The sequence below is a fragment of the Rhinopithecus bieti genome, unplaced genomic scaffold (assembly GCF_001698545.2).
Source record: "Rhinopithecus bieti isolate Rb0 unplaced genomic scaffold, ASM169854v2 scaffold_17930, whole genome shotgun sequence".
Lineage (NCBI taxonomy): Eukaryota > Metazoa > Chordata > Mammalia > Primates > Cercopithecidae > Rhinopithecus > Rhinopithecus bieti.
In genome coordinates this window covers 51,300-73,505 of record NW_016809035.1, presented here as the reverse complement: position 1 = coordinate 73,505, position 22,206 = coordinate 51,300, and the positions used below count along the sequence as shown (strand labels likewise).

General features: G+C 41.4%; 1 protein-coding gene and 1 pseudogene across 7 annotated transcripts in view; one reads left to right on the top strand and one right to left on the bottom strand.

Moving 5' to 3' along the window:
• RFX4 (regulatory factor X4) overlaps nucleotides 1–22,206 on the bottom strand; it is a 184,627-nt gene that overhangs the window by 131,228 nt on the left and 31,193 nt on the right. The gene's annotated exons all lie outside the window — the stretch shown is intronic.
• Nucleotides 14,445–15,363, top strand: LOC108539510 (60S ribosomal protein L6 pseudogene; annotated as a pseudogene). Its single transcript, XR_001888395.1, has one exon. The product of XR_001888395.1 is annotated as a 60S ribosomal protein L6 pseudogene (transcript).

The window sequence follows — 22,206 nt, the reverse complement described above, 5'->3', positions numbered from 1 at the left end:
ATCTCTGAGGGAAAAGCAAATTTAAATAATGACAATTTTTGATGCTGGTGTATACATGGTGAAATTGACACTCTCAGAGTTCTTTATACCTGAAGGTAGTGTTAATGTTTTTAGTATGCAATTTGGCAGTAATGTTGAGAACCATCTAAAATGGTCAGCTGCTTACAACCCAATGTCTAGAAATTACAATACTAAGCAAATCATCGAAGAGAAAGAAAGGGCTATATAAAAAACATGGGACGGGGCGCAGTGGCTCACGCCTGTAATCCCAGCACTTTGGAAGGTGGAGGTGGGCAGATCACTTGAGGCCAGGAGTTTGAGACCAACCTGCCCAACACGGTGAAACCCTCTCTCTACTAAAAATACAAAAATTAGCCAGGCATCATGGCGCACACCTGTAATCCCAGCTACTCAGGTGGCTAAGGCACTAGAGTCTCTTGAGCCCGGGAGGCGGAGGTTGCAGAGAGATCACACCACTACACTCCAGCCTGTGTGACAGGAGTGAAACCCTGTCTCAAAAACAAACAACAACAACAAATTGTCAATTGTGTTTTTTTAAACAAGAAAAACCATATAAACAACCTAAATCTACCCCTACCTAGCTTGCACTGGCACGTTGCTAGTATTTTGTTCCCCTAAAACCGGCGGGGTTTTAAATTTTTGTTTCTTTAAATTTCAGCATTTTGGTCAACGTGGACAAGTTGTCAAAAGACTTAGATTCGAATAATCCTAATACTTACCGGCCAGAACTGAGCAAATCACTCAACTTACTCAAGCTTCATTTTTCCTCGTTTGTAAAAAGGTCATCTTCTATGGCGATTATAAGAATCCTATTAATTTCTTCAACGAATATTTATTGAATACCTTATTTGTGCCAACTAGTCACCACGGAGAAAGAAATTAAACTCTTGCCCTTGAGTTTGGTTAGGGAAAGAGAAAGGCAGAGGAGACAGAGGACAAGTTCAGCAAGAAGTGGTAAGTGCTGTGATACATGTAGGCACAGAGGAGTCGGCCAACCCAGACTACATGAAAAAGCAGAGCTTGTCAGAGAAGGTTCCCTGGAGGAAGTGATAGGTGAGCCATGTCCTGGAGTAAGTCAGAGATGGGAGCCAGACTGGGGTAAGGTGGGATGGAAGTCAGGAGGAAGGTGGGGAAGGTAAGAGCAGATAAAGACAAGGGGACCTGACAGATTATGTCACTTTCCCAGAAGCAAGGTGGCTGCAGCATGGGTCTTTGCTGGATGTGGCAGAGTGGATCCAGGTGAGCATGGAATGTGATGTTTAACAATCTAATTATCCCGTTTAAGTCTTAAGACAGTCGTCTCTAAACGGAGGATAATAATAATCCCTATCTCAAAACGTTGTTGGGAGGATGAAGTGAAATGATCTTAACAGAGGGTAAGCGTTCAAAAGCACCCTCTGCAGCCGTCTGTGGGGAAAGGTTGCCCTTGGCTATGCCTGGCCGGCCAGGAGGCATTTGGAGCAATTCTGTCTCCTGGGATCTGCTGCTTTGGAAGATTTACAGGGGCAAAGACAACCGCATCGCCAAGGACCTCACAAGGCAAACACACACCAGGGGACGTCACAGCTCCATATAGGAGACGGCACTTGAGCTGAGCCCTGAAGGGATGGTTGAGGTTTTTAAAAGATAATATTGTTTTATATTCACAAAAGTAATGCATGCTCATCTTTTTAGAATGAAGAAAGTATAGAGAAAATATCTCAGAATCCAAGCCCCTCTCAACAGAGGGAACAACTGTTACCTTTTTATCCTATTTGCCTCGTCTTTTTTCAGGGTTCTTTCACACACAAACACATACATATCTACACTTAAAACATGTGAGGGTCATACAGTCCATCCTGCTTTGTAACCTGCCCTGTTCATTTTGAAGAGGACACGTCAGACTCTGGGAGGAGGCCACCAAGGGAGAGGGTACTCCAAGAGTCAGAAGCAGCAGGAGGAAAGGCAAGGAACTGGGACCTGGGGCCCAGGGAAGATGCACGTGGTCCCATTGGTGGAGCTAGGGAAGCTCCCTGTTCTGGGATTCCATAGCAGTGTCTCCCACTCAGGCAATACTGCCTTTGTTACATAAGATTTTTTTCCCAGCTAAATTTTGTTATGGCCCCATTTCTAAGTATCAGTGAATAAAAACTTGACTTGGAGGACAAGCAGACATGGGTTTAAATTCCAGCATTGCCCCCAACTGTGTGGACTTTGAGCAGCAACTTGACTCATCCAAGCCTGAAGGCCCTTATCTAAAAAAATGTGAATCATAACTTATGTCACAAGGATGTTTTGAGGATTAAATATAATATGTTAAGAACTAGAACAAGAACAGTTTTTAAAAATGCCATACTAATAATAGCACTCATTGGTCAAGTACTTAAGCCAGGCACTGCACATCACTTTTCATATGCTACCTCATTTTATTCCTCCAAATATTGCTATGAAGAAATGTTATATCCCTACTTTATAAATAAGGAAGCAGAGCTTTGGTGAGGGTGAATAATTGCATGAGGCCATGTAGCTGGTGAATGGAGACAGGACCTCACTAGGTGCTCAGCTATCCAGTGGCTACTGACAGTGTTTAGAAGAGAACTGGTCTACCCCAAAGCCAATGTGGGCCCTCCAGCTTAGTCACCAAACAGGTGCTGTCCACCTCTGCTGGCTCCTTTCCTTAGATCACTGGCAACTTTGTGCCCAGGGTCTGAATGCCCAGCCCTTTTCTTCTAAAGTAGGAGGTGTGTCACACCCAGGCCTGACCCTCCTATTTGATGGCTCTCTGTCTTAGTTCTCCTGAAGTGCTGGCTATTTATTTACTCATTCGTCAGATATTTATTGAGTGTCTACTACATTCCAGCCCCATGACAGGTGTTAAAGGGTAAGAAAAAGCAGACATAGTCACTGCTCTCTTGAGGTCATAAATTGTCAGCCAATTGAATGTAAGTCCAAGTCAGGTACAGTGGCACACACCTATAGTCCCAGCTACCTGGGAGGCTGATCTGGGAGGATCACTTGAGCCCAGCAGTTCGAGACCAGCCTAGGCAACATGGCAAGACCCGATTTCAAAAGTAAAGTAAAATTAAAACAAAACAAAACAAAAAGAAACCCCAAACTTTAAAAGTAAGTCCTAGGCAAGAGCTGTGAAGTGCAGGTCCAGAATGCTATAGCAGCACCAAATGTAGGGTGTGAGTCTGGCTTGGGGATCTGAGGAGGAGCAAGAACCTTACCTAGGTAAAGAGAGTAGAGAGTAGGAGAACACATTTTAGGTAAATGGAAATAGCCATAGTTGATAGAGACTTTAGGAACTGGTCCTGCCAAATGCCTTTTCCTTTTCACCGGGAGAAATGCCTTGAACCAAACAAGATTCATCCGTAAAGCATCATTTCAGGCCAGCAGGATTCCTGGAGCCATTCGCAGGCACACCTGCAGTGCCCCCCTGCTGGTCCTGCCAAGGCTGGAGAGCTGCAGTCTGCTTTAAAAAAAAGCTCCTGCCAAGATGCTGTCCTGGCGCCTGGTTTTCTTGCCACTCTGTTCTGCTCCCACTTTGCAGTAATGATTCCTAACACGGTGCAGGGATCTCAGTCCAGTTCCCAGTAGTGAGCATCTCTGCTCTCCTCTCTGCATCTACCTCCTGATATAAACTCTGGGGCCAAATTTCCAGGCTCAAATCCCAGCTCCACTACTTATTAACCACGTGACCTTGAACACCATTTTGGTTCCTCAGTTTCATTATCTGTAAAATAGGGATAATAATAGGACCAAGCACATACCGCTATTGTGAGTATTAATTGAACCACTTCTGGTTCAAAGGATTTGCTATCTAAGTGTTCCCTGTTCCTATAATTGTTATTGCTTCTCCAGAGGGACCATGCGCCTGGCTCCGCACCCTGTCCGTGAGGTTTGGCAAGCTCTGCAGCTGGGAGGGTTATTCACTCTGTGCTCCCTCAGCACCCTGACTGCTCCCCAGCAAAGTCCCCATGGCAGAGTGTGGTTGCTGCCCATGGATCGTTTTAATCCATTCAGGCTGCGGTAACAAAATACCATAGACTGGGTGGTTTTAAACACAGAAATTGATTTCTCATAGTTTTGGAGGCTTGGAAGTCCAAGATGAAGGCACCAGTGATTTGGTGTCTGGTGAGGGTCTGCTTCCTGGTTCAAAGACAGCTGTCTTCTCGCCCTGTGTTCACACATGGCAGAAGGGGTGAGGGAGCTCTCTGGGGCCTCTTTTATAAGGAGACACTAATCCCATTCACAAGGGCTGAGCCCTCATGACCTAACACTTCCCCGAAGCCTCATCTCCAAATACCATCACATTGGGGGTTAGAGCTTCAACATTTGAATTTGGGGGAAATACAGACATTCAGTCTGCAGCACTGACCACTGTGTCTGCCTTGTTAGCTTGTAAGCTCTGCAGGGCCCCGACCTTGCTCACCACTGGGTCTCCAGCACCCACATGTGGTAGGGGCTCAGGAAGCATTTGTGGAATGAGTGAATGAATACAATGATACCACAATTAAAAGTGGAGTGATTCAGTAACATACAAACAGCATATGATTTCATGTATTAAATGTTCATATAAAAACATATGATTTCAGTAACATACCAAAACTGCAGTACTACCAGGGAATGTTTATTAAGGACTTATATTGTGCCAGGCACTGTGGAAAGCTCTTCATGGTATGGCATTTAGCTTTCACAGCTGCCCTAGAAAGTGAACAGTTTAAAGCATGTGAAACATCAAATGCAAGGCCTGAGTGTACTTAGTGCTTAATCAATGTTAGGCCTAATTGTTAGTATTATCCCCATTTACAGAAGAAGAAACTAAGGCTCAGAGAAGTGAAGACATTTGTCTGAGGCCACACAGTTGAGTGGCAGAGCAAAGACAAGGACCCAGGCTAGTTGACATCAAAACCTCCCCAGACCCAAACATATATGAGCCTCATTCTGTCTTCAAACTCGTAGTACTGGACTGAAGGTTTTAGAGAAGTTATTATCTGCCTCATCATTTCTTTTCTGCCTCCTTGTCAAATGAATTCACATTTGGGAATCTATTCTAGAATATTTCTTGCCTGGAGCCAGTGTGGCAGTTTAACATTGAGGAAGCACATTTCTAAATTAATTACTTCTTTTCAAATCCCAGGAAAGGTTCAAGTTTATGTGAGTCTCAAATTTCACTTCAAAGTTCTAATTCTATTTCCTTTCATTATACTGACCTGGCTGCACCTGGTCAGACCTCACCTGTTGGGAACATGGGGCTGCCAAACATTTCATTTCCCCTCATTCACCTCCTTTCCAGCCCCTGCAAAGGGCACCAGCTGATGAGCAGGGTGCCTGGCACCCAGGCCTTTGGCAGTGGGCATCAGCCTCTGGCAGCAAACCCTTCTCCCCGTGGGAACGGGGCTAAATCCCAAACAAAACTGTGATGTTGGCAGCATTTGCTGTGAGGGGCCCACACCTGCTTCCTCTTGCCTCCTCTGGGTGAATTCCTTCATAATCTTGGAGTGGGAAAGAGGCTGTCTAACTTTGATACAAAATCAAAAAGCCATAAAAGAAAAGATAGATAAATTTTATTACATAAAAAATCCAAAATTTCTATGTGAGAGAGAGAGAAAAAAAAGAAACAACACAACATGAATACAAAGATAATGACTCACTCGGGAAAACTGCAATCATTCCACAGACAATGGTCTCATCTGCCCACCATAGAAAAGAGCTCCGGTAAAAGTAGCAGGAAAAAGACCAAGAACCAAAAGCAAAAATAGGCGATGCACATGACACACAGTTAATGGAAAAAATACAAATGCTCTTAAAAGGTGGAAAGATGGTCAGTTTTAACCAATGAACATAGAAATTACACCAAGATGGCATATCTTACTTATCAGATTGGCAAAAATCCAAATCACAATCACGCAATTCTGCTGTGAAGCTAATGGGAAACAGGTACCCTCCGACCTTGCAGGGGGAGAGCGAACCGTGCCTCCTGGCCAGACACAGTGGCTCACACCTATAATCCCAGCACTTTGGGAGGCTGAGGCAGGAGGGTCATAGTGAGACTCCGTCTCTACAAAAAATTTTGAAAATTAGCTGGAAATGGCTCATGCCTGTAATTTCAGCACTTTGGGAGGCCAAGGTGGGCAAATTGCTTGAGCTCAGGAGTTCCATCAGCCTTGGCAACATGGTAAAACCCCATCTCTAAAAAAATTAGCCAGGCATGGTGGTGCGCACCTGTACTCCCAGCTATTCAGAAGGCTGAGGTGGGAGCCATCACCTGAGCCTGGGAGGCTGAGGCTGCAGTGAGCCGTGATTGCACCACTGCATTGCAGCCTGGATGACAGAGCAAGACCCTATCTCCAAAACAAAAACTAAACAAAACAACAAAACAAACAAAACCCAGGGCTTCTCTGTATGGAAGGTCATTTGGCAGAATCTACTGAAATCCCACATACCCCTTATCCAGCAACCCCATGTCTGTGAACTGATCCTACAGCTATACCTGGACACATCTGAAATGATGCATACACAAGGTTATTTGTTGCAGCTTGCCTGTAGCAGCAAAAGTTTGGAAACAGCCCAGGTGTTCATCTGGGTAACTAAATTAGAATGCATCCTCACAATGGGATACTATGCAAGTATTTTTTTTTTGAAGATGAAAACCAAAAAAGAATGAGGACACTTTCTATGTTCTTACTGATATGGAACACTCTGGTTTTTATTATTAAGTGAAAAAAGCAAGTCACAATACAGTGCATATAGTATGCCACTTTTTTGTGTTAAAAAAGTAACAAATGGCTGGGCACGGTGGCTCATGCCTGTAATCTCAGTACTTTTGGAGGCCGTGTCAGGTAGCTCACTTGAGGTAAGGAGTTTGAGAACAGCCTAACCAACATGGCAAGACCTTGCCTCTACAAAAACACAAAAATTAGCTAGGCATGGTGGTGCATGCCTGTAATCCTAGCTACTCAGAAGGATAAGACAGGAGAATCGCTTGAACCTGGGAGATGGAGGCTGCAGTGAGCTAAGATGGCACCACTGCATTCCAGCCTGGGTGACAGAGCAAGACTCTGTCTCAAAAAAAAAAAAAGGAACGCATATTTGAATTTTTCATTTGCATAAGGAAATACTCAAAGAATACATGAGAAACAAAAGTGTTTGTTACTAGGAAGCTGGAGTAGCGGGTTGCAGGGGAAGATGGGGTGAGACCAAGACTTCTTTAAAGCATTTTGATTGTTGGACCACATGGCTGTATAATCTATTCAAAACTATTCTAACTTTTAAGTATGAACAAATTAAAAAGATCCTATAGGGGAGGGGCATCCAAAGGAAGAATCTACTCAAATGGATAAGTGGTCCTAGAGTGCCAAAAACTGAAAGCAAATTATAAACACCCATAATCTAGTGAGGCTTTATGGTCTGTTTTGTTTTCCTAATATCCATATGCTTACTGAGCAACTACCATGTACCAGGCCCTACTATGTTAAGTATTGGTGAGTACAGTCAGACACAGTGCCTTCCCCTCAAGATGTTTTGGCCCCATGGAGAGACTAAATGGAGGGTGGAGGGGCCCTGGCCTGGCAGTGTGCTCAAAGCCCAGAGGAAGCAGTACGTCCTTCTTCCCCAGAGGAGTGGGGAAGGTCAGCTGGAGAAGAACATATAGGCTGACACTGAGGGCAGAATGGGCAGCCCTTGATGACACTGTGGGCACAGAGGTGAGGAACGGGAGGAGCCAAGGAGGTCATCTTAAATCACAGCCTAAACACTGGGGCCACGCCAGCCAGCTAGCAGTCTCAAACCTGGGTTCCCAGCCAGCACTAAAACTGCAGCAGACACCCCATGGGGGCAATCCAATTCTTTGCAAGTGACCCAAGAGGTTTCTCCTGTTGAACCCTGTCCTGGACTCTCAGTCTTGCCCTAGGTCTAGGAGCTGCCTGAATGCTTTTCTGCTATTGGCAGGGCATTTGGCCCACATCTCAATGGAAATACAAAACAGCTCCTGATCACCCTGAACTTCCTTCTCCTGGAGACATTCCATCTCACCACAGTCTTCTCCTCTCCACAACAGATAAGGTGGAGCAGTTCCTTCCATCTTTTTTAGTAAAGAATTTCAAATACGGCTTAATGACATTTCTTCTTCTCTGGAAATCTTTTTATGAAGTTATAAGAAACCACATTGGATAATCAACTAAGACATGCTGAGGGAGGTGAGTGGAGTGAGAGAGAGATGTAACTTTCACTTACGTAGCCTTGAAATGTGATGTGGTTTTCTTTTCGTTTGTTTGTTTTGTTTCGTTTCGTTTTGTTTTCTGAGACAGAGTTCCGCTCTTGTTGCCTAGGCTGGAGTGCAATGGCGTGGTCTCGGCTCACTGCAACCTCTCCACCTCCTGGGTTCACACGATCCTCCTGCCTCAGCCTCCCAAGTAGCTGGGATTACAGGCACCAGCCACCACGCCTGGCTAATTTTTGTATTTTTAGTAGAGACAGGCTTTCACCATGTTGGCCAGACTGGTTGTGAACTCCTGATGTCAAGTGATCTGCCTTCCTCGGCCTACCAAAATTCTGGGATTACAGGCATGAGCCATGACATCCGGCCTGCAATTATATTTTAATACAATAGTGATGAGTCACCTTAAGTTGTGACCCCAGATTTTCTATGCCATCATGCCACTGAATTAGAACTTTTCCCTATCCTATGCTATAGGTACCCTCAGTCCCCACTGAACAGTCAGTAACAGGAGAGGGTAAAGGAAGAAGTGTACACTCAGAGTGAGGCACATGGTAAGACAGGAGAATGCCAGTGGCTAGGAGCTGTGAAAGGGCAGAGGGAATGGGACACAGCTTGGACTGTCTCGGGAGAGGAAGAACCTCATTCCATACATTCACAACAAACATACACACATGCATGTGTGTGTCTGATACCTCGTGGAGGGAAGTGGAAGGTTCTGGACTCCTGCCTAGGATACGGGATGGAATTTAGAGTCATTTCATTTAGACATTAAGAAAATGGTGACCTGAAGGCTAGAGGACTTGGACACCTCTTGGTTACATTTCACTTACTCTGTCTCTGAAAGAGGGAAACAGGAATCCCAAAAATCCCACTGGGTTCCTGTTCTTTGGACCCATCCTATCCTCCCAGTTTCTCTAATTTCTTCCAACCCTCTAACACCAGCCTACTCTAAGGCCTCAAACTTGGAGTAGGTAGCAGCCCTGATGTTTCTGCCTGGCTTGAATCCACCCGCATAGAACCTCCACACCAACCTTCTGAAAATACCACTTTGATTTGTCACTCCTCAGCCAGCTCCTTCGGTGGCACCTCAGACCTCAAATTCTAGACTCCTTGTTTGGAATCCAGGTCCCTCAGTGATGTGGCCCAAACTCATTCCTAGTCCTGTTTGCCATGAGTCTTCAACGTCTCTGCTCAAGCCAACCTGGAAAACTCTCCAAGCTCAAGACCAGTCTCGTAGCTTTCTGCCTCCCCCATTTTCCCATCACTGCAGGAACCACATGGATCCTTTGAGGGCCAAGACAAATGTCACCTCCTCCAAAATGCCTTCCCCAGAGTCACCTTCCAATCTTGTGACTTCTCCCAAACTTCAGCATGCATAATTAGTAAATCACCTGCAAGTATTGTTAAAATACAGAGCATGTGTCAGTGAGTCTGGGATGGGCCTAAAATATTGCATTCCTAACAAGCTTCCAGGAAGGTCTATGCTCTAGGTCAGTACCACACTTGGTTTGGCAAGGTCTTAAGTATACCTCATATCCTTTGAATGAAGTCGATCACATATGGCTTTGCATTGTGAATATTCAAGTATGTGCCTTAACTTCTTTTCTCGATTGAAAATTCCTTGAGAGCAGGGATTCACGGAAAAGACAGTTTATGTAGTCGAAAGAGAGCCAGCAATAAAATCAGATAGCTCTAAATTCAAGTCTTAACTCTACCACTTACTTGCTATGACATTGAATAAGTCACATAATCTCTGAATCTCAGTTTCTTCATCTGTAAAATGGGGAGAAAAAATACTTTCCCTCCAGAGGATTAAAAGAAATTATGGTTGTGATTATGCCCAGCATACTGCCTGGTGCTGAATATATTTTAATATTGGCTCCCTCCTCTTTCTTTCCTTACATAATTTTGGGATTTCCATAGAGTCTAGCATGTAGTAGGTGCTCAGGGAATCTTCTGGGCCCAACTTTTGCAGAAACTTCTGTTCTACCCATACAACTCTGTCCAATCCACACTGCTGAGCCTTCCTCTCTGGATATGATGCCCCAACAGTCATGGACTTTTTAATATTTTACAGTCACAATCCTCCTGTTTGTTGGTGAGTATGCCATCAGAAGCATACATATCTACTGACATCTGCTAGGGGAAAAATGCAATTGTTTAGGTTGGAAGTGAGAACTCATGAGACCTGAATTACGGCAAATAACCCATCCACTCTTGCTCGGTTTCTTCACCCATCAGGCATTTAGGACTTGACCCCACTGGTCCAGGGTTTTCTTTCCAACTGCATTCCATCAGAAAATACCAGTCCCATATCACATTTCCTCATACTCACTGAGTCTCTAGCGAATCAACTAAATTAATCTTTTCTGGGTTGCTAAGCGGACATAACAGAGCATTTGACAGATATCAGAAGGCCTCAGTAACAGTCCTGATTCTGACACTAACTAGGAGTGTGATCTCTGGCAAATCACATCCCTTCTCTAAGCCTTAGTTTCCTTAACTGTAAAACAGGAGAGTTGGGCCAAGATGATCCATAAAATCTCATACTCTTTTATTCTAGGCTAACAAACTGAATAGTCTCCCATTCCAAGCAACACATTTTCATTTTGACCAGGTCCTTGGTGCTGATACTGACAGGCTCATGCCAGCAAAAGAAGTCCTCTCAGTAGGCAGAATGTTGACCTATCTCAAATCACACCCCGAGAAGGCATTTTTTCCATTGGCCTGGTCCAGGGATACATTCTGTGGCAGGCCACCCAATAGCCAATTGTTCATTTTTTCCTGCTTGCTAATCAAACCCCAGTTTTATCCAAGGCAATCTTATGATAGCCCAAGAGGTAAACCATGATTTTCTAAGCCAAGAGTTGGTAAACTTTTCCGCAAAGAGTCAGATAGTAAATATTTTAGGCCCTGTGGGCCACACACAGTCTATTCCTTTTCTTCTTCTTCCCCCCAACCTCCATACACACTCTTTAAAAATGCAAAAAAAAGTCCGGACATGGTGGACTTTGGGAGGCCGAGGCAGGCGGATCACAATATCAAGAGATCGAGACCATCCTGGCTAACATGGTGAAACCCCATCTCTACTAAAAAAAAAAATACAAAAATTAACTGGGCATGGCAGTGAGCTCCTATAGTCCCAGCTACTCGGAAGGCCGAGGCAGGAGAATCGCTTGAACCTGGGAGGCGGAGGTTGCAGTGAGCCAAGATCGCGACACTGCACTCCAGCCTGGTGACAGAGTGAGACTCCATCTCAAAAAATAAAGTAAAATAAAATAAAAATGAAAAAAATTATTAGATCATGGGATGTATAAAAACAGCCCACAGGCTAGATTTGATCTGTGGTCAGTCCAGTTATCATAATCTTATTCTTTGGACAAATTCTCTTTCATCCTCCTTTTCAGCTATAAATGATAGACTTCTGGACGAAAACAACATAAAATAAGTCTATTGGGGGCTTCTGGGAAAGATTTTGTTGTTTTCTGATAAAAGAGAGACACACAAGAAGAAAAGTAACTGGCGCCTCCCCTTGTTCCATTTTCCTGTCTTAAATGTGAACCTGATGCCTGGACCTGCAGCAGCTACCTTGTGATTATGAGGTACTAACATGGGGACAAAATACCAACAATGTAGGGTACTCAGCAGAACGACATAAAGAGCCTGGGTCCTGGAGGATGTTGAACTGTTGAATAAACCCTGGAACCTCATCCTTTCCGTCTTCGGTTAAATAAAATAATAAATATCTACATCATTTAAACCATCAGGTTTCTGTCTCTTAAAATCCAAAGCATTCTTTTGGATTTTTGTTTTTTTGAGATGGGATCTCACTCTGCCACACAGGTTGGTGTGCAGTGGCATTATCTTGGTTCACTGCAACCTCCACCTCCCCAGCTCAAGCAATCCTTCCAACTCAGCCTCCTGAGTAGCTGGGACCACAGGTCAAAGCATTCTTAACATGCTAAAGCAGAGTGGTTTTTTCCTCATAAGTAATTTTTTTTTTTTTAAACGGAGTCTCGCTCTGTCACCCAGGCTGGAGTGCAGTGGCCGGATCTCAGCTCACTGCAAGCTCCGCCTCCCGGGTTTACGCCATTCTCCTGCCTCAGCCTCCCGAGTAGCTGGGACTACAGGCGCCCGCCACCTCTCCCGGCTAGTTTTTTGTATTTTTTAGTAGAGACGGGGTTTCACCATGTTAGCCAGGATGGTCTTGATCTCCTGACCTCGTGATCCGCCCGTCTCGGCCTCCCAAAGTGCTGGGATTACAGGCTTGAGCCACCGCGCCCGGCCCCTCATAAGTAATTTTTAAAACTTCAACCATGTCCTGTAGTAAGCACCGGGGTTACAACAGTGAACCACACAACACTCCTGCCTTCTTGGGGCTTTCTAGTCTAGTAAAGGAGATGACAAGGCACAATCAAATATTGACACATCAGATCAGTCACTAAACGGGGGTAATGAGCTCTACTCTTGGTGTTCCTACTGGCAAATTATGAAATCTCCAATGCCAAGTCTTTGAAACATGAGGGTTTATTACTTTCTGAGAGGCACACAAGTGCAAAAAACACTATAAAAGACTAATGTTGAAAGGCAGACATATAGACCTAAGTTCAAATCTCAACTCAACCACTTACCAGCTATGTGACTTTGGGCAAGATTCTTGACATCTGCTAGAGGGGAAAAATGCAATTTGGGCCGGGTGCAGCAGCTCACACCTGTAATCCCAGCACTTTGGGAGGCTAAGACAATCAGTTCACGAGGTCAAGAGATCGAGACCATGCTGGCCAACATGGTGAAACCCCATCTCTACTAAAAATACAAAAATTAGCTGGATGTGGTGGCATGTGCCTGTAGTCCCAGCTACTCAGGAGGCTGAGGCAGGAGAACTGCTTGAACCCGAGAGGCAGAGGTTGCAGTGAGCTGAGATCACTGCACTCCAGCCTGGCAATAGAGCGAGACTCCATCTCAAAAAAAGAAACAATTTGGAGTGGGCTAAGGACTTGAGGGGAATTTGGATGCAAGTATGCTTGACCTTCAATTTCTACACATGTAAGTAAAGCTCATAATCATAAGCCACCTCTTTGGACCATTGTGAGAAAGAAATGAGATCATGGAATTAAAGCACTTCTCATTGCTCAGTAAATGATAGCTATATATACATATTAACTATAAATAAATATATATATATAATTTTGCTTAACAATATATTCTTAGAAAAAAGACTGGAAGGAAACACAAAAACATTAAGAGTGGTTATCTCTACATAGTGGGATTAGAGGCAATTATTTTCTTTCCTCAGATATTTTTCCAAATATATGTACACATAACTTTTATAGTTGTGGGACTTTTTTAAATGTGATCTTTGTGTGTGTGTGTGTGTTTTTTTTTTTTTTTTTTTGAGATGGAGTTTCGCTCTGTGGCCCAGGCTGGAGTGCAGTGGCCAGATCTCAGCTCACTGCAAGCTCCGCCTCCCAGGTTTACGCCATTCTCCCACCTCAGCCTCCCGAGTAGCTGGGACTACAGGCGCCCGCCACCTCGCCCGGCTAGTTTTTTTTTTTTGTATTTTTTAGTAGAGACGGGGTTTCACCGTGTTAGCCAGGATGGTCTCGATCTCCTGACCTCGTGATCCGCCCATCTCGGCCTCCCAAAGTGCTGGGATTACAGGCTTGAGCCACCGTGCCCGGCCGTGATCTTTGTGTTTTGAAAATAAATGCAAAATGTGAACTGAAACTCCTTTATTCTTTTATCTGGACAAGAGTCAGGTGGCCCATGTTCTAGATCTAGCACTGGTATTGACTTCTTGTATAATCTTAGAAAGCCACTTCACTTCTCTAGGTCTCAATTTCCTTGTCTAAGAGTTGTTGATAATCAGACTTCCAGTTCCCTCCATGATAAAGTAGCTTGCACTAGATTAACTCACCCACCAAATTGTAAAAGCTAGATAAAATATACAAATAGCTATTTGAAAACATTGGAGAGCAATAAATGCAGACAGGACTAGAGGAACTACAAGCCTTGAAAGAAAGGAAGCACCAGAAGTAAGCTCTACAGTCACCTTGGCGTTTTCCTGAAAGATCTTTCCAAATTGCTACCCTGGGAAATAGAACCCAAACAAAGAGTATAGTCTATTGAGCTAAAGAGAGTTTGGGGATAACAGAGTAGCTAATAGCTAAGGAGCAAAATCCCAAAGAGAAGAGAACTTTAAAGAAAGAGACACCTCTTTCCCATCTTGCAAGATGGCAGGTGAAAAAGTTGAGAAGCCAGATACTAAAGAGAAGAAACCCGAAGCCAAGAAGGCTGATGCTGGTGGCAGGGTGAAAAAGGGTAACCTCAAGGCTAAGAAGCCCAAGAAGGGGAAGCCCCATTGCAGCCGCAACCCTGTCCTTGTCAGAGGAATTGGCAGGTATTCCCGATCTGCCATGTATTCCAGAAAGGCCATGTACAAGAGGAAGTACTCAGCCGCTAAATCCAAGGTTGAAAAGAAAAAGAAGGAGAAGGTTCTTGCAACTCTTACAAAACCAGTTGGTGGTGACAAGAACGGCGGTACCCGGGTGGTTAAACTTCGCAAAATGCCTAGATATTATCCTACTGAAGATGTGCCTCGAAAGCTGTTGAGCCACGGCAAAAAACCCTTCAGTCAGCACGTGAGAAAACTGCGAGCCAGCATTACCCCCGGGACCATTCTGATCATCCTCACTGGACGCCACAGGGGCAAGAGGGTGGTTTTCCTGAAGCAGCTGGCTAGTGGCTTGTTACTTGTGACTGGACCTCTGGTCCTCAATCGAGTTCCTCTACGAAGAACACACCAGAAATTTGTCATTGCCACCTCAACCAAAATCGATATCAGCAATATCAAAATCCCAAAACATCTTACTGATGCTTACTTCAAGAAGAAGCAGCTGCAGAAGCCCAGACACCAGGTAGGTGAGATCTTCGACACAGAAAAAGAGAAATACGAGATTACAGAGCATTGCAAGATTGATCAGAAAGCTGTGGACTCACAAATTCTACCAAAAATCAAAGCTGTTCCTCAGCTCCAGGGCTACCTGCGATCTGTGTTTGCCCTGACGAATGGAATTTATCCTCACAAATTGGTGTTCTAAACGTCTTAAGAACCTCATTAAATAGCTAACTACAAAAAAGAAAAAAAAAAGAAAAAGAAAGAGACAAACATACTTGTATTCAAATTACCCCTCAAATCCTTAGCCCACTCCAAGCTATACATGCAGAGTGAGAAACTAAGAAACTGAGGGGAAAGTAGCAGCTTAGAGACTAAAGAGCCAATCATTAATTGGTTAGGGTTGGAGTCTAAGCTGGGTCAAAGTAGAAGGAAGTTGGCAAACACCCAGAAAGGCCAGGCTTTAGGAATAAAAACCATACCCTAGTAGTACAGACAAAAGTGAAATAGACTAGACTTAAGCAAGGTTTGACAAGATTAAGTAGATCTGCTAGCTCTCTCTCTGCCTGCTAGAACAAAACTCAACACTTGTTGGAGAAAGTTAACATCCTTCACCCAAAGGCTCTTCAACTTTGCATCCATAATGTCCAGTATTGGATAAAAAACTATGAGGTGTTATTGAAACACCTCAAAAGGACCAAAAATACCTGAAATCCAAGAAATAGCCAGATAATAGAAATAGATCCAGAGATAATTCAGATACTAGACTTAGCAGACAGGAACTTTAAAATAACTATGGATAATATGTCCGAGGAGATAGAGAAAAATATGGTCAAATTAGAGGAAATGATGGACAAAACAGATGAAAAATGGAGAATATCAATCAAGATTTAGAAACTATGAGAAAAGAATCAATTGGATCACCTACCACAGAAGAATACAATATCTGAAATTAAGATCACTTGGATGGGTTTAATAGAAGACTAGACATGAGAGAAAATGGGAATTTAGAACTGAAAGGCAGGTCAATTAAAAAAATACAAAACTGAGGTACAAAGGAATGAAGATGGACAAACCAGAGCAAAACATAAAAAAAGAGGTATAATATTCATGTAACTGCAGCTCCAGAAGATGAGAAGAATGAGGAAGACAAAATATTTGAAGAGACAATGGCAAAGAATCTGCAAATTTGGTGAAAGACAACATACACATTCAAGAAGCTCAGTGATCCCCAAGAAGAATAAAAACAAGCATGCCATATCTATGCACATCATAATCAAACTACTGAAAACCAAAGACAATGAAAAAAATTTTAAACCAGCCAGAGACAAAAAGACACATTGCATTCAAAGGAGTAAAAACACATCTGATGACTAACTTTTCAATAGACATTTTTGGACCCCAGAAGACAGTGGAATAAATTTAAAGTGTTGAAAGGAAAATTAAAATTTAAAAAAGTCTCACCAATCTAGAATATTATCCGTAGCAAAAATATCTTCCAAAAATATATGTGAAATAAACATGTGTTTCATGATCTACACTATACTACACAGTATGATAATAAATCTGCAAGAAATTTCTCTGAGTTAAAGAAAAAATGATTCCAGATGGAAGCGTGAAACTGCTGACAGGAAGAAAGAACCCTGGATAGGGTAAATTTGTGAATAAATAAAAATAAATATTGACTGCTTAAAACAATAATAATTATGCCTTGTGGGGTGTATAACATATGTAGAAGATGTATACATTAAAATGAGAGCTCAGAAGATGAGAAAGAGGAAAATGAGGTTAAAATATGATGGTGTTCTTCCCCTGTGCTTGAAGTGGGGGAAGGAGTAATGTGAGGTAGATGTATTAATAAGTGAAGAATGCAAAAATGCATATTGCAATCCCCAATAGTACCACTCTAAAAGAATGTATAATTGAAAAGCTAGCAGAAGAAAACATCGAATATTTTAAAAAATTCTATTAATCCCTTCCCAAAAAGCTAAAAAGTAAGAATAAAGGAATAAAAGACAGATGGGACAAATAAAAAATAAACAGTAAGTTTGTTGACTTAAACTCAATAATGTCAGTAACAATATTAAATTTAAATGGTCTAAATTCAAAGATTATCAGACTGGGTTTTGTTTTTCAAAAAAGCTATAGTTAAAAACTTTACTGAACTAAATATAGTAAGATTATATGGTAAGATTATATAGTAAGATTATATAGTAAGATTATATAGTAAGATTGAAAATAAAAGATGAAAAGATATACCGTAGCAACCCATGTGTAAAGAAAACTGGTGTAGCTGTATTAATATCAGACAAGATAGACTTTAAAGCAAAAAGTATTGCTAGAGATAAGGTAGAAATAGTTAACAATAATTTAAAAAAAGTCATTTCAATAAGAGGACATAGCAATCCTAAATTTCTAAGAAATTAATACTTCAAAATATATAAAGTAAAAATTAACAAAACTAAAAAGAGAGACAGCTACAAACATAATCAGAGCTGGAGATATTAACATACCTGTCGCAGTAACTGAGAGAACAAACAATAACAACGGTGAAACAGTAAGGATATGGAATATTTAAATAACATAATTAACTAAATTCACATAACTGATATCTATAAAACACTCCATCCAGTATACATTCAAAATGTACATTCAAAATGCAAAATACTCATTCTCCTCAAGTGCACATGGGCATTAACCAAAATAGATTATAAGTTGGGACATTTAAAATGTACATTCAGCTGGGCGTGGTAGCTCACACCTGTAATCCCAGCCCTTTGGGAGGCTGAGGTGGGTGGATCACTTGAGGTCAGGGGTTCGAGACCAGCCTGGTCAACATGGTGAAACCCCGTCTCTACTAAAAATACAAAAATTAGCCAGGTGTGGTGACAGGCACCGGTAATCCCAGCTACGTGGAAGACTGAAGCAGGAGAATCACTTGAACCGGGAGGCAGAGGCTACAGTGAGCTGAGATTGCTCTACTGCACTCCAGCCTGCGTGATGGAGTGAGGTTTTGTCCCAAAAACAACAACAAACCCAAAATGTACATTCAAAATGCAAAATATACATCCTTTTCAAGTGTGCATGGACATTAACCAAAATAGACTATATGTTGGGACAGACACTAAGTCTCAACAATTTCAAATTTTGAAATAATACAGAATATGTTCTCTGACCACGGTGGAACTAAAAGAGAAATCAACAACAGAAAGACAATAGGAAATCTACGAATGTTGGGACATTAAGCAACGGATTTCTAAATAAGCCAAGTAAAAGAAGAAATCACAATAAAAAATTGAAAATGTATTTAACTGAACAATAATGAAAGTGTGGTATCAGAAAATGTTGGGATTAATCGAGCAATGCTTAGAGGAAAATGTATGACTTTAAATGTATATCTTAGGAAAGGTTGAAAATCAATAATCTAAGCACCTATCTCAAAATCTGGAAAAAGACAGCATATTAAACTCAAAGAAAGTAGAAGGAAGGAAAAAAGATAAGAGCAGAAATGAATGCAATTCTTAAAAGATATAAATTGAGAAAAACAACAAAGCCAAAAGTTGGACCTTTGAAAAGACTATTAAAATTGATAGACCCTGGCAAGACTGCTGAAGAAAAACAGAGAAAACATAAATTGCCAATATCAAAAATGAAAGAACATCATCGTAGATGTTAAAAACATGACAACAGTGGCCAGGCATGGTGGCTCATGCCTGTAATCCCAGCACTTTGGGAAGCTGAGGTGGGCAGATCACAAGGTCAGGAGTTCAAGACCAACCTGGCCAACGTGGTGAAACCCCATCTCTACAAAAAAAAAAAATTAGCCGGGCATGGTGGCGGATGCATGTAGTCCCAGGTACTCAGGAGGCTGAGGCAAGAGAATTGCTTGAGTCTGGCAGGCAGAGGTTACAGTGAGCCAAGATCACACCATTGCACTCCAGCCTGGGCAAAAGAGTGAGACTCCATCTCAAAATAAATAAATAAATAAATAAAGGCAAAAGTAATAAAAGGAAAGTTTGAACATCATGTAAATAAACTTGAAAATTTAGATGAAACAGATTCCTTAAAAGTAACAATTTACTAAAAGTAAAAAAAGAAATACAAATATAAATAATCTAATAACTATTTAGAAAATTGAATCCATCATCAAAAACTTTCCCTCAAAGAAAATTCCAAACCCAATTGTTGAATTATTCCAGAGTTAAGAAATAAAGAATACCAATCTTATATAAACTCTTCAAAACAATAGAGAAATATGAAACTTCCTACCCCTGTTCATGAGACCTGTATAATCTTGACACCAAAACCTAACAAGAACATCATAAAAAAGAAATATCATAGGCCACAAATCTCATGAACATAGGTGCCAAAATCCGTAACAAAATCCAGCCTGAAATATAGAAAAATCACACCCAGAAGTATATAAAAAGATAATATTTCTAACCAAGCATGATTTATTCCAGGAATGCATGTTTGACTTAACATTCAAAACTCAACCGATGTAATTCACAGTATTAATAGAATAAAGGAGAAAAACATATGATCATCAAAACAGATGTAGAAAGAGTGTTTGATAAAATTCAACACCCATTTAAGAAAAGTCTCTCAGAAAACCAAAGATAGAAGGGAATTTTCTCAACCTAATAATGAGTATCTACAAAAATCCACAGCAAATATCGCACCTAATGGTGAAACACTAGACACTTTCACCACTTAGGTTGGGAAAAAGGCAATGATGTCCACTATCACCACGTCACCTCAAAATTGCACTAGAGGTCCCAGCCAGTACATAAGGCACACAAAACAAAACAAAAAAAATACAAAGATTATAAAGGAAGATGCAAAGCTGTCATTATTCTCAGGTGACATGATGATGTTCATAGAATGTTCAAAAAATGCAAATTTTAAATTAATAAACAAATTTAGCAAAGTGGCTAAATACAAACTTACTATCTAAATAACTGCATTTTAATAGGCTAGCAACTAACAATTAGAAAAAACTTTAAATGTACTACTTACTTTAGCATTGAAAAACATCAATTATCTAGGAATAAGTCTAAAGAAAGATGTGTAAAACCTCTACAGTGAAATCTACAAAACACTGCTGGGAAAAATTAAAGATGATCCAAATACTTGGAGGCCTAATACAACATAAGTTAATTGGAAATTTGATGTTGTTAAGGTGTTCTTCCCAAATTTATTATAGATTCAATGCAATCCCCATCAAAAATCCTAGCAGGTATTTTGCATATGTGAAAAAATGACAACTAATTCTAAAATCAATATGGAATGGTTAAGAATGTAGATTAACCAAAGCAATACTGAAGAAGTAAAGAAGAACAAGAGGTCTTATGCCACCAGATATCACAACGTATTGTATAGGTGCAGTAATAAAGACTATAGTATTAGCCCAAAAATAGACAGTAAGGCCAACAGTTTGAAATAAAAGTTCAGACCCAGATCCAAATATATATAATCTGCCAATTTATGATGAAGGCACCACTGGAACTCAGTGGATAAAGGGTGATCTTTTTAAGAAATCATGCTCTATCAGTTAATTGATAAGAAAAAAAAAAAAAACTTTGACTCCTCCTTCACACCATACACAAAAGTTCCAGATGAACTATTGATATAAAAATGAAAGGTAAAATAGTAAAGCTGCTAGATGATCTGTTAAAAAGATCTTCATGAACTTCAGGTAAGCAAAATGTCTTAATAGGATACCAAAGCACTAACTATAAAAGAAAACATTAATAAATTGAATTTTATTAGAATGAAAACTCGTGTTCATAAAAGTTACCATTATGAGAATAAAAAGGCAACCCACAAACCAAGAGAAAATATTTGTAACACTTTTACCTGGCAAATACTAATATCTCCTATTCAAGATATAAAAACAACTCTTACAAACCCTTAAGGGGAAAACCAACAACATAACTTTTTAAAAACACACAGGCAAAAGACGTGAAGAAGGGCCGGCTGCGGGGGCTCACGCCTGTAATCCCACCACTTTGGGAGGCCGAGGCGGGTGGATCTCGAGATCAGGAGTTCAAGACCAGCCTGGCCAATATGCTGAAACCCTGTCTCTACTAAAAATACAAAAATTAGTCAGGCATGGTGGCATGTGCCTGTAATCCCAGTTACTTGGGAGGCTGAGGCAGAAGAATCACTTGAACCTGGGAGGCAGAGGTTGCAGTGAGCTGAGATCATGCCACTGCACTCCAGCCTGGGCAACACAGCGAGACTCCGACTCAAAAAAAAAAAAAGACCAGCAGAGGTAATTCATAAAAGATACACAAATGCCTAATAAGCACATAATAAGATGCTATACTCATTATTTATCAGAAAAAAATGCAACCAAAATGACATACGCTATACACCCATGAAAATAGCTAATATTAGAAGGAATGGCTATCTCAAATGTTGACAAGGAAGTGAAACACTGAAACTTTTATAAATTGATAGTGGGAGTCTAAATTGGCACAACCACTTTAGGAAACTGTTTCGGCAGTATCTACTAATACTAAATATACCTATACATTATGATGTAGCAATTCTACTCCTGGGAACATACTAACAAAAATAAGTGCTCATGTTCACCAAAAGATATACAAGAATGTTCAGAACTCCAATCCTCAAACTTCTTCAAAATAATGAAAGAGGAGGGAACACATTCAAATTTATCCTACGAGGCCAGCATTATCATGATATGAAAGCCAGATAAAGATCCTACAAGAAAAGAAAACTACAGACTAATATCCCTTATAAATATTGATGCAGGCCAGGCATGGTGGCTCACACCTATAATACCAGCACTTTGGGAGGCCAAGGAGGGTGGATCACCTGAGGTCAGGAGTTGGAGACCTGCCTGGCCAAAAACATGGTGAAGCCCCATCTCTACTAAAAATACAAAAAATTAGTTGGGTGTAGTGGTGGCCACCTATAATCCCAGCTATGTGGGAGGCTGAGACAGGAGAATTGCTTGAACCTGGGAGGCGGAGGTTGCAGTGAGCCAAGATTGTGCCATTGCACTCCAGCCTGGGCAAAAGAGTGAGACTCCATCTAATATATATATATATATATATAT